Raw genomic sequence first — 13575 nt, 5'->3', positions numbered from 1 at the left:
CAGGGCAGGGGAGGAGCTTGGTCTGGCCTCAATGTAATATGACATGTGTTGACTATCATGGAAGGTCTGCCCCTTTTTGAATGGAGGAGTGTATTGGAAGATAGACAGCATCTGAGGGAGGGAGTGGGAAGAGTGGAGGAAGGGGAAACTAGTTGGTATGTAAAATAAATGAAAAAATTAATTTAAAAAGAAAAAAAGAACAGGTCCACAGAAATATCTGTGGGCTGCATTAATGCATCTGATTAAACCCCAAATCAAGGTGTTCTTGACACATCTTTATCTGACTTAGCTAGAAATTCTCATGGCTAGTCCATTTCCAGGCAACAGAAAGAGCGAAGAAAAGAAGACAGACTAGAGGGAGGGTCAGGGGTGTAGCTCAGTTGGAAGCATGCTTGTCTAGTATGCATGCATGAAGCCCTGGGTTCTGTTCCCAGTCACTCATAAATCAGCTGTGGTGGCACAAGAGTTGAGATGTTTTATTTGCCCCTGATGGTTATTTTTAATCCACAACTTGCAATAATCTAGAATCACCAAAGAGCCTCAAAGAATTTAGATCAGATTGGCCCGTGGACATGACTGGGGGCAGTTTTTCTTTTCTTTTTAGATTTTTGTTTATTTTATGTGTATGGGTGTTTAGTCTGCATGTGTGTCTGTGTATCATGTTCATGCCTGGTGTCGGAAGAGGTAAGGACACTGAATCAGCTGGAACTAGAGATATACCATGTGGGTGCTGAAAACCCAAGATGCAGCTCATTGCGGTGGACCTATCTCTGGATTGGGGCAAATTTTTATTAGGATTTTTTTTATCACAGTAACAGGAATTAAATTAGAAGATACACTATCAGTGAAAACTATATTATTTGTGTCCATTTTATAAACAGTGTGCTCACACGAATGAGCTACAGAGAGAACTCAAGCTGCAGAGGGTCCTGTGGCTTGAGTTTTGTCAGCTCCAGAGAAAGTCCCCTCGACACTGTTCAGGGTGCTAGTAGTCAACAAAGACATACCCACTACCAATCAGGACAGATGTCTGTCTACTGGTGGAGCCTCTCGCTGCAGGCAAGTCACAATGTTCCCATGCTCCCTAACACTTCAGCGTTGGGTGATGACAACTGTTTTGTCACATGTTATTGTGTCATAGCAGAAGCCAGGGGACATGGATAGTAAGGAGATGTGCATGGCTAGACATAGTGGCACATGTCTGTTTTCCCAGCACTTGGGAGATTAAGGTGGGAAAGTCTTGAGTTCAAAGCCAGTTTTGGCTACATAATGAGTAGCCAACATGAGCTGTGTAACAAGGCCTTGTCTCAAAAGTCTAAGACAACTGTGTGGCTCACACTTAAAATGCAGCATAGAGAAGCTGAGGCAGGGGGACTAAGAGCCTGTTTAACAACAAAAACAGAACGGGAAAAAAGGAGACATTCAATAAATTATTAACTATAATCACCCTCTTGGGCTATAGAGACCCAGCAGTAGAATATATTCTTATCTTGACATATTATTGTTACCACTAGTCAGCCTTTCTCCATCCCCACTTGCTCACACCATACCATCCTTTGCTCTTGACTTCTGTGGGACCAACTTTTGAGTGGGAATGAATACTATTTGTTTCTCTGTGCCTGGCTTCTTTCACATAGCATCTATGTTCGTCTATGTTCTTTCAAATGGCAGGATTTCCTATTTATGAATGAATAATATTCCTTTGTGTGTATATACCACATGTTTCATATCTGCTTATCTGTTGATGAAAACCTAGGTTAATTCTGTGTCTTGGTCATCTCTCATAGTGACAGGGAAGTGCAGATAACCTTTAGCTCACTGAATATGTTCCTAGATGTGAGATTGCTAAATCTGATGAATAAAACTATTTTTAATTTGATTTTTTCATTGTTATTATTTTTGTGGACATATTTGAGACAGGGTTTCACTATGTAGCTGTGACTGGTCTGGAACTCATTATGTAGACCAGGCTAGCCTAGAACTCATAGATATCCACCTGCCTTTGCCTCCTCAGTGCTAGGATTAAAAGTGTGCTGTAGAAGGAGCTACGGGCTGTGTTCCTGCTGCCTGGCTCCTGGACACCTGGCTAGCTCAGTCAGTAGAACATGAGACTCTTAATCTCAGGGTTGTGGGTTCATGCCCCACTTTGGGAGCCAATTGTAGAAGGAGCTGTGGGCTGCGTTCCTGCTGTCTGGCTCCTGGCCTCCTGGTTAGCTTATGCCCCCAAATAACAACACACAAATTGTATTAATTTAAACACTACTTGGCCCATTAGCTCTAGCCTCTTACTGGCTAACTCACATCTTGCTTTAACCCATATTTATTAATCTGTGTAGCATCACGAGGTGGTGGCTTACCAGGAAAGATCCTAACCTGCGTCCGTCTTGGGTGGGAGAATCATGGCAATTGACTCACTTCCCTTCTTCCCAGCATTCTGTTCTGTCTACTCCACCCAACCTATGTTCTGACCTATCAGGCCCAGCAGTTTCTTTATTAATTAACCAATGAAAGCAACAGATAGATAGAAGACCCACCTACATCATTTCCCCTTTTTCTGTTTAAACAAAAAAGATAGGCTTTCACTTTAACATAGCAAAATTACATATATCAAAACATTATCAAGCAAGAATTACAGTTACGATATTTACATCTATTTTATCTTTTATCACAACTAAGGAAAACTAAAACTATGACTATCCATTCTTCAACTCCATCAAAGACTCCAGAAGGATATAATATTACCTAATTAAACAAGAAGCAAGCAACTTCTATAACTCTAGAAATGACAGAGACATCTCGCTGCCTGGACAGTCACCCAGAGTTCCTCTGTACTGTACATCCATCTTCAGCCTTCAGGCCCATAGTATCCAGCAAACATTTCCATGAAGCAGGAAATTCCAAAGACAGTTCAGTCACTTTCTGCTGTGTCCTGCAGAATGTCTCACAGACTCTTTCATAAATCAGGAACTCCGAAAGACCATCTCACCTTTAGGCAAGTTCAGCAGTCCTCTCTCTGTGGGTTCTTTGTGTCCAGTTTATGCAACAGTCCAGGCAAGAGCAGTTTCTTGCCCAAATGGCTAACCAACTCCATAAGGAGCCTCTTTGATGCCCATCTTCCTCTTGAAGTAGATTGGTGCTGCCAGGAGCAGAGTGTCTCATTGTCATGAAAAGCCCTAAGTTATTAAAACATTAAATGGCATGTTCTGTAGTCTTTGAAAGATATGAAGAAAGCCTATCTGAAATATATCTATGCACATCTAGAAAATCTAACTAACATGACTACAACCTTGACTATTATTGATGATTATCCATTAACAACCTATATTTTCTAATTATACATTACGTTTTAAAATGAACTATACAATCACAATACCTTAACCAAGATCAGAAATATATACATATAACAAAATTGACCTTAAAATCCATACCAATGCAAATTATTCATATCTATATCAGTGTGTACCACCATGCCACTTTTACTTTTAATTTATTTATGCATATGTGAGCTTGTGTGTGTTTATGTGTACCACTAGTGTGCAGGAGCCCTTGGAGGCCAGAAAGAAAAGACAGATGGTTGTGGGCTGTCATGTGGGTACTAGGAACCAAATCCAGAACAAATCCTTCTATAAGAACAAGTTCTCTTAATTGCCAAGCCATCTCTTTCAGTCCTGACTTTGAGTTTTTGAGACAGGATCTTACTCTGAGGTGCAGTCTGGCCTTTGACTGTGGAGACCCTCCTGCCTCAGTCTCCCAAGCTCTGGGTATAGAACAACCTACCATATCTTGCTGCTTTGGGTGGTTTTTGAGTGGCCTCCTGTGGTGATTTGAAAGAAAATTGCCCCCAAAAGGAGTGGCACTAATGGGAGGTGTGGCCTTGCTGGAGGAAGTGTGTCACCATGGGGGTGGACTTTAAGGCCTCCTATATTAAAGCTACACCCAGGGAGACGTCTCACTGTATCCCTCATATACATAGGCATTACCCCTGTTTGGATGAATGCTCTACACAGACTTCCCTGCCAGGGGATGCTCTTCCCTTACCCACTGCCTTGCCTGTCCAGCACACATCCCATGTTTTGATTCCCAGCAGGCACTTGCCCTGCAACTCTAAGGCCCACTCATCTCCCTCTGTTTGAATAGCATGAGTGCAGAAACCATTTCAGCAACCAATATCTGTTAGTGACTCACCGGGCTAGCCTACACTTAGGCTTAACCACAGTGAGTTGTTTACAAAGAAAGTGTAAGGAGATTCTGTTTAATCAGATTATAAACAAATTGGTGACAGGGACCAGAGCTTCTCCCCTGTCACAGTTCTGGGTGTGTCAGCACTGAATAAATGCATTTTAATGGATATAGCGACCCTCTTGGCAGCTTCCTCCTAAAGAGACTGGAGACTCCCTAACTGGGTGGAGGCCATGGCATTATCTCCTGCACAGACTCTCATGGAGTTCCCCAAACCTTGATGATGGGCTCTTGGCCAGCCTCTCTCTAAATCATATTTGAAGCAAATTTTCAATTTTCTTTGGATAATTGGTTAGAAGTCTTGATATTTTTCTTTTATTCTTTAAAAATTGTGTGTGTGTGCTCATGTATATTTGTGTTCATGTGTGTGTGCCCAGATGTCAACATTAGGAGCTTATGAATGGCTCTCTAACTTGTTTTTGAGACAGGGTCTCTCACAGAACTTGGAGTTCACCAATTTGGTTGTACTAGCTTGCCAGTGAGCAACAAGGTTGCTCCTGTCTCTACTTCCCCAGCATCAGAATGACATGGATATGTCAGCAAGCCTGACGAGTGTGCGATTCAGGTCTTTACCTACTGAGCCGTTGCCACAGCCTCAAAAGTCTGTCTTAGGACATTAAGAACAGAACTCAAAAATAAACAAAGAAAGAAAGAAGGAATAGAACCCATAGCTTTACACACACCCGGCAAGTGGTTTACCATTAAGATCCAGTCCTTCCACCCTAATTCTTAACAGAGTCACTGGCCTCACTGCCACCTCAAATTCCTTACCTAATGAAGTAGCAAATTTAGAGGGGTTTGAATTGGATGAAAGTCAGTATCCCATAATGCAAGTGGGCATGTGATGTGCCTGCTTCATTCCCCTTTGCTGGTCCTGCTGTTGTCTCGAGAGCCATGTGAGGATCAGGGAGAGGAGTGGACTCCAGGCGAACCTTGTTCTCCATAGCTGTATGGCCACATCACCACCTCCTCTGGAAACTGTGATGCTACTGGAGCCCATCACTTCAGTGGCTATGGGATTAGAACTCTGGAAGACAGTGGGAATTGGGCCCAACGCATTTGCTCCCTGTCTGGGCACATTCCTTCTTTTGCTGTATGTAGCTGGTTCTCCTCTTCCCACTAACCCTGGGCAGCAAAGGCGGGCATGACTGTGTCCTCAGCCCCAGACAGTGTTCTGTAACCTTTCTTCTCTGTCCTCAGAACCATGCAGTGACAGCTGTGGCCCTTTTAGGAACTCCCTGGGGGAGCTGAAAGTGCTGAGACCTGCAGGAACTTCCCTAGAATCACACAGCAAATCATAACTGCACAAGAAGCTGCATTACCTGATTTTTTTGAAACTTCATTTTTTTATTTTTGGAAGATAAGTTTTTAATCATATTTACGTATAGAAAACTTAGGGGTGTTCATTTAACCCAGTTTAGTGGCAAGTTCTTTGGCCTTTGCCTTTTCCGGGTTGGCAATTCGAGTCACAGATTTAGGACCCAGGACATTGCCTCCCCAGTGGCAGTGGGTCTCGTCATATTTGTTGTTGTAATTGGTCCTAATAGCTTCCACCAGCTTAGCCAGAGCTCCCTTGTCTTCAGAGTCAACCTGTGTGAAGGCAACAGTGGAGCAAGTCTTCCTGGGGACCAGTCGCCCCAGCCTGGTCTTTCCCATCTTCCAACACAGGGCAGGCAGGAAGACCACCAGCTCAATGGGGTCTACATTGTGGGCAATCACCACCAGCTGAGCCTTCTTGTTCTCTATCAACGTGATGACAGTATGACCCCTGCTTGAAGTACAGGTGGTCTCTTAGTTGGGACGTCCCTTTGCCAGCAGCATGGATCAGCAGTCTTTGTTTCTTCTCCTGCTTTGTCCTGGCCTGTATTCCTGCGCAATCTTAAGCAGCTGAGTTGCTGCTTGCTGGTCCAGGGCCTGGGTGACTGGTTAGTGGCAGGAGAAAGTTTGAGCAGCTTATAGAGGATGGCCCTTTGCCACTGCAGCCTAATGTAGCGGGGCCATTTGATGAAGCGTGTGAGATCTCACTTGGTCTGGATGCCCTGCCCAATGCCGGAGTTCTATGGCGTTTTCTCAAAGGATTCACCGCCTTTTTGGCTTCTGTTTCTTCAAGATGTGGGGGTGGAGGGCACCTTCTTACCTTTGGTCTTCTTTCCCTTGGGTATCTTGCTCTGCCGGAGGAGCAAAACATCAATTTTTTAAACTAATTTGTTGTTGTTGTTATGTTTTTTATTTTTCAAGACATGGGTTCTCTATAGCTTTGGAACCTGTCCTGGAACTAGCTCTTGTAGACCAGGCTGACTTAGACCTCACAGAGATCCGCCTGCCTCTGCCTCCCAAGTGCTAAGATTAAAGGCGTGCGCCACCACCTCCTGGCTTTAACTAAGTTTTATGCTTACTTAACATCAGGACAGCATGCATGAGGCCTGACTCTGATTTAGGGAGGCCCCTTGGACCCTTACAGTTGTCTTAAGTCAGCACAAGAATCCTTTTATCTGGGGCTACTAGGACAACTTCTGCATCTCAACTGCTTTGTCTATCCGACGGAGACCCTAGGACATTTGTCCAGAAGTAAATGTCTAAGTAAATGTCTCCCCGGTCTTTCTCACTGCAATCCTCCAGAAATTGATATTTTCTTTATTCTTTTTTCTTCTCCTTTGAACCTAACTCACCACTGGGTCTAGTCAACTCTGCCCTCAAGACAGATCTAGAGAAATAAGGCTTCAATTAAGAACCTGAACCAAGCCTGTATCTGGCAGTGCCCTGCAAGGACAGCTTGTGTATGTTCTAAGTCACAGCGTCTGCTTTGCTTGTCTCTCCCTGTGCCCTGCTGGGTTCTGCTGCTCAGCCGTTTCACCCTTTCTTTCTTTCTTTTTTAAAAGGTGTGTCTTATGATGTCTTTGTATGATAGCAGGAGGTAGAGGCTGTGCATGTGCTAAGGACTGTGTGGTGATCAGAGGACAACGGGAAGCAGTGCTTTCTTTCCTTCAACACTCTGTGGGTTCCAAGGAGGTTGCTCAAGTGCTGAGCCATCTTCCCAGCCCACCCTTGGCTTTCCTGCATGCATCCAGTACCTTCCTACTGCAGCTTCCCTACCCCTGCTGCTCCCACCAGGATAACCTTCCTGAGGATAGCCACAGGACCCATCCCTTCGCTGCTTTCACCACCAAACTGCTCCACATAAGACTTCCCTTCTTCCAGACCCTAGCCCCGCCCCCATCATAACTTCTTACTCAGGTTTCTGTTTGGGGCTGTGCTCCCTGCTCTCTGCTGAACACTCAGTGCTAACGATGTTTACCCATCACTGTAGGTGTTATTGTGTTTTGGAGGACTGGAGCAACACAACCACAGGAGAGGTGTAGCAATATCCTTCAAAAGTCAGGTGGTAGTGCCCTGTGCCTTCAATCCCAGCACTTGGGAAGCAGAAGCAGGCGGATGGATCTCTGTGGGTTCTAAGTCAGCCTGGTCTACAAGAGTTAGTTCAATTCACAACAAACACATGGCAGTTCACAACATAACTCCAGTTCTAGTGGCTCCACAGGGGATCTGACACCCTTACACAGACATACATCCAGTCAGAACACCAACACACATAAAATAAAATAAATTAAAAACAAACAAAAACAACAAAAACAAAAAACCATGGCTCATGCTGTCATCACAATGTCTCTCCCCCAAACTGCCCCACCAGCAGGGTGCACAAGGCCACTCATCCCCTGTGTGGCTCCCTCCCAACCTCTAACAACTTCCTTGTTAAAGGGCCCACTAGGGAAAGTTCCTCTGTCAGCCTGAGAGTTCTAGATCTGAAAGGGCCTTGGCGGGTTATGTGACCTCTGGATTCAACAGCCTTCAACAAGGCCTTTACAGTTAAGATGGCATCTTCCTTTCCTTTCCTTCCTTCCTTCTTTCTTCCTTCCTTCCTTCCTTCCTTTCCTTCCATCTTTCCTCTCCACTTCTTTTCTTCATTTGGAGAGGGAGCTGTGCCCTGTTGCCCAGATTGGCCTTAAACTTTTAACATCTTAGTTTCCTAAGTGGCTGAGACTTGAGGCAGATACCTGCTCTTCTATGTATATTAAACTTTGCACACAATTTGATTATTTTTAAGAAACACATGATAATATTTGCTTATTTATGAGATAGGATTTCACACTGTAACCAAGGCTAGCCTGGAACTATGTAGCTCAGGTTGGCTTTATTGTGTCTGTAACTATTCTTGAACATTTTTTTTGAACTTCTTGCTGCAAAGCTGACTCTACATATAGACGCACTCTGACAGCTGAGAAATGACAAGACACTTGCTTTCACCAAGTGTTGATCCCCACCACCCAACTCCACACACCTCTTCCCAAAGTCTGCAGCTGGCCAAACCACAAATCAGAAATCCTCGGCCCGAGGTGGAAAATATTCTTGAGAAGACTGACAAGTGGTGGGAGGAGGCAGTTTTTTTCTGAGGAGTGGGACAGGATTTTGTTCCTTTTTACTTATTAATTATGTGAAATCAAGAAAGGCAAAGAGAAAGAGAATGGAAAATCTCAACACTATTTTTTTCATTTTATTTGTCTGTGAAACATAGTTTCACTTCAAAATGTGCGGTTGCTATTGTTTCACTTCTCCAGTGAAAACAGAGAGAAAATGTCTTACCTCTCCAGCATTCTTTCAGATTGTCAGAAACAGGAGAACAGCCTAATTTCCCTGAAATGCCGGTATCACGTGACCTCGGTACCACGCAGTGCCCTTCTGTTGTGGTTCCTGGGCCTCTTGCTCAGATACCATTTTTCAAAGACCTTCGGGATGCTTTTGGTGCCAAGTAGGTGCTGCCTGGATGCTTCGCGATGATGAACGGTCTTCTAAGTGCCTGTACCGAGCTCAAGAGAAGGAACACCGCAGCACGTAAACCGCCGTGCCAGATCGCACACAGCCGCCAAATCACATCCGCCCCTATCTCTCTGGACGACCCTACCCCGGCCCCTGAAATCTAGACCTGGCACCTTGCCCTGAGCCTCAGCCAACTGGACTTTAACAGAGCAGGATGGAAAGAGAGATCCAGATATATTCCCCTATAAATCTCCTGTGGAGCCAAACCCTGCTGATCTGTGGGCAGTGGAGGAAGGGTGCAGAGGTGTAAGTGGAGTTTGCAAACGCTCAAATTTTCTTTTAGACAACCATAGGCAAAAGCACTTTCAAATTCTCCACTTTCTGATGCACACCGGCCTGTGCATAGCTCTTCTGCTTTCTAGGTGAAGCGCTAACGTGAAGTGAACCAGCCAAAATGTAGGTGCCATGAAAGAGCTAAATTTAGCGCTCAGAAAGCAGGAGAGACTGGTGCTGGGGCCGCGGCTCAGGGCTTGCCTGTTGTGCAGGGAACCCCGGCTTCCAGTCCAGCACCGAATGGACCAGACACTCCTGAGATCTCAGTACACGGAGGTGGTGGCAAAGCAATCCTCAGCAAGTTCGAAGTCAGCCTAGGCTACATGAGAGAAAGGATAATAATTAAAGAAAGAAAAACGAACAAACAGAAACACAAGAAGGGCCCAGAGTTCCCAGACTGGAAAATGAAACCCACATGGTTCAGTACCCATAGCTCTGCCTTCTTTAGCAACCACTGCAGGGTTAGCTTCTGCTAAGCTGCAATTGTTAGTCTGAGATTTTGAAATTAATATTTAAATGTCTTGGGTTAAATGTCTAAGTAAGAAATTGTATATGTAAGAGTCAAATGCTATACACAGCCGTGTGAGTGGGAGGTCACATAATGGGTTGACAGGACACAGACGGAATAGCTCACTTGGGGCTCAGCTAAGAAAGCAGGTGAGATTGATGGGCAGGAAGGGAGAGAGAAGGGAGGGGGGACTGCAGGGCCCTTTAACATTTTGTTTTAATTTTCAAACTGAGAATATGGATGATCCTTGTTTTTTTTTTAATGAAGTTTTGATCTTATTATAATGCCAGTATCTGAGCTGGGATGCGGCTTAACTGGCAGAGTGTTTCCCTAACACACGAGGCCTTGGGTTCCGTCCCTAGCACCATATAAACTGCCTGTAGTACACAGACCAGCAATCCCAGCACTTGGGCAGAAGATGTGTTAGTTTAAGGTTATCCTCAGCTATGCTCAAGTCCAACCTAGGCTCATATGAGCTCTGTCTCCAAAAACCAAACCCAAACCTGAAACCAGGTAACTGTAAATAAAGAACTTTAGCTCAGAGCTATTGTGGGTAGAAATGCCCGACATCCTAGCTCAACAACAGCACACCAAGATTGACAGCTGTCTCCCATGTCAGAGACTGACTATGGCACTAGCCTCTGCTGCCTAGCGTCTAGAGAGAGGCTCTGACTTCAGACCCATCTCCTAAGGGAAGATTATGATCCCAAAGCTGGGCCAGGGAGATGTCTCAGTGGACCAAGTACTTGCCAGGAAGCCCGATGCCTGGCACCCTCAGTGGAAGGAGAGAACCTACTCCTGACGTTAACTTCTCGTGGTCACAAGCACATTGTGGCTCTCTCTCACACACAATTAAATTAAATTGAAAAAAAATTCAGAGGCCCAAGTACAGTTTCAGCTTGTAAACCACCATAAACTAGAAAGCACTCTAAGTTGGGTCTCTAGCAGGTAGGGACTGGTCTGCATAAGTGAGAAACAAAAACCAAAATGTGAAAACAGGGTGTCTGGGTATGAAATTTCTAATAGGTAGGGGTGTCTCCTGCCCCCCACCTGCTGCCCCTTTACCCCCTCAACACGTCTGCAGTATCCAAGCCCTAACCTGAAATCACTCAGCCAAAGTGTTCTGTTTGACTAGTCAGAGGAATTTTAAATCACATACAATATCATTTACGATTTCTGTTCACTGTGCCCACCACAGTGCTGGAACCCGGGCCTCTCGCATTCCAGGCCAACACACTACCACTAGACCTGCCCCAGCCCAGATTCTCACCCAGTCTCAGCGTTTTGACATTACTTCCTGTCTGATAAGTTAGGCTCTCAACTTTTTTTCCCCACAAGAAAAAATAGTAATGGAAAGACGAACAAGGTTTCTCCTGGTGCCTGTGACAGCAAACAGCAGCCAAGGTCGTTATGTTTAGCTTTTTGCTGGTACATTCCTTTTGAATTTGACTCAAGATCCTTGTAGCCTCTGATTAGATCATTATAAATATTTTGTTTTCTAAATGTTCAAGATCCTCAAAGTAAAACATTTTCCCTAGTCAGGCTGGGGACAGAGAAGTGGGGAAAGGTGTCCCTGCGAGCATCTCAGAGGTCTGGCGGGCCAGGTCCACGATGACCACAACAACTGTGCTTTGCCCTGGGTGTTCTTAGTGTTTATGTTGGTAACAGGTGACAAAATAGGGAGAAACATGCCCTTGGGGACCTTAGAATTTGTTAACTCGGGATAGGGAGTTGAGATATCTTGTTCCTTGACAACATGGAGAAGCCAGAGCTTACAAAGTTGGAGAAATTGAATTTCCTTAGGTATTTTATGCTTTATTCGTGTGTGTGTGTGTGTGTGTGTGTGTGTGTGTGTGTGCGTGCTCATGTGAAGGCCAAAGGACAACCTTGGGTTTCATTCCTCAGGTACTGTCCACCTGTTTTGTTTTGAATACAGAGTCTCTCCCTGACTTACAACTCACTGAGTAGGTCAGGGAGCCCCAGGAGCCCGCTTGCCTCTGCCTTCCCAGTGCTGGGGTGCAAGCATGCACCAGCACACCTAGCTTTTTCCCAAGGTTCCTGGGGATTTAGCTCACCCCCCCCCCTTTCACAGCCAACACTTTGCCCACAGAACCATCTGTCTAGCCCTACTTGTTGCTTTCCTTTTTTTAAAAAAAAAATTAATGAATTAGAGTTGGAGTTATGGAGCAGTCAGCAGAAGGAATCATACCAGTTCAATAAAGAAGGCACTACTGTTGTTGCCCCACCAAAGACATGGAGAAAATCTCAGTGAAGGCAGGCCTTGACAGGCACAGTACAAGTTACCATGGAGAAAATCTCAGTGAAGGCAGGCCTTGACAGGCACAGTACAAGTTACAAGGTTTGCAAGTAACTCAGCTCAGAGATGGTAGAGCAGTCAGAGGCCAGCCCTGAAATCTGTAAGACACTATTACAGACTGGGAATCCAAAGGAGGTTGGTGGGAGATCTCCATGGGACAGACTCTCCCTCCCCCCATCTCTCTCTCTCTCTCTCTCTCTCTCTCTCTCTCTCTCTCTCCCTCCCTCCCTCCCTCCCTCCCTCCCTCCCTCCCTCCCTCTCTCTCTCTCTCTCTCTCTCTCTCTCTCTCTCTCTCTCTCTCACACACACACACACACACACACACACACACACACACACACGTGCTTGTTTATTCCAAAGACAAAGTCAAGATTCCCAAGTGACCCTCCAGGCCAGCCTCTAAGAACTGGTTGTGTTTTCACAGGTAACACAGGGAGGTAGGGGCTCTTAACCCACTGTCTCAGCCCTCTGTAGGGAGAGTGCAATTTGACTTACTTGTTTATGCCTTGGAAACTATACATTTGCAGTTTAAAGTTAGACAACTTCTCAGAATACTTCCCAGTTCAGAGAGCAGGGAAGCCATACATATGCTAAAACACTGCTTTACTTTTTAAAGTAAGTTTGTGGGCTAGGGTATAGCTTCCTAGGGATGTTGTCCTAGTATGTGCACAACCCTGGCTTCAATCCCCACCCCCACAGTGAATAAATAGATAAATAAACTGTATTTATTTATTGTATTTATTATTACTATTATAAAAATGAATAAATTTAACTTTGTTCCTTCTGCTCGGCCTCAGTCCAAAAGGGGCTGCTTCTGCTCCAGCACTCATGCTAGGCATTATGGAAGGTCCTGCTTCTTTCTTTCTCTCTCTAGCTGAATCCTAAAACCCTTCACAGTCCTCTCCCTCTCCAGTTCTACCACCATGGGACCTAATCATCACAGAGGCTCTTGGTATAATGCTCGGTACACAGGGACTACGCATTGCAGAAGCGTGGCCTCTCTGTTACTGACGGCTGCTAAGGATTTGCCGTTCACTTCCACTAAGACCACATCTTCAGTTGACGCTTGGTGCTTGACCCCTAGAAAGCTTCATTTAGGTAGCGTGGAAGGGACTCTGTTCTAAAACAAACAAATAAAATCTGTCCCAGCTGAGAGCAGTGGCTCAAGTCCGCCATCCCTGTGCTTGGAAGACTGAAATGGGAGGATTTCTCTCAGGGCCAGGCTTGCTTTAAGCTACCGAGTGAGATGCTATCTTAAAGGGCAAAAGATAACAACAACAATAACAACAAAAGTCTCAAATTACCACCACCACCTCCACCAAAGCTGCGGCCACTACCCCAAATACTAAACCCAAACACTTTTTTT

At 45.1% G+C, this 13575-nt stretch overlaps 1 pseudogene; it reads left to right on the top strand.

Moving 5' to 3' along the window:
* Positions 1 to 8933: 8933 nt before the first annotated feature.
* The window catches only part of LOC142848537 (DNA repair nuclease/redox regulator APEX1 pseudogene), a 65242-nt pseudogene continuing 60600 nt past the window's right edge, over positions 8934 to 13575 (top strand).

This window comes from Microtus pennsylvanicus, chromosome 4, assembly GCF_037038515.1.
Source record: "Microtus pennsylvanicus isolate mMicPen1 chromosome 4, mMicPen1.hap1, whole genome shotgun sequence".
Taxonomy (NCBI): Eukaryota; Metazoa; Chordata; class Mammalia; order Rodentia; family Cricetidae; genus Microtus; species Microtus pennsylvanicus.
Note: the sequence above shows the minus strand (reverse complement) of the source record. Positions and strands in the feature narration are given on the sequence as shown.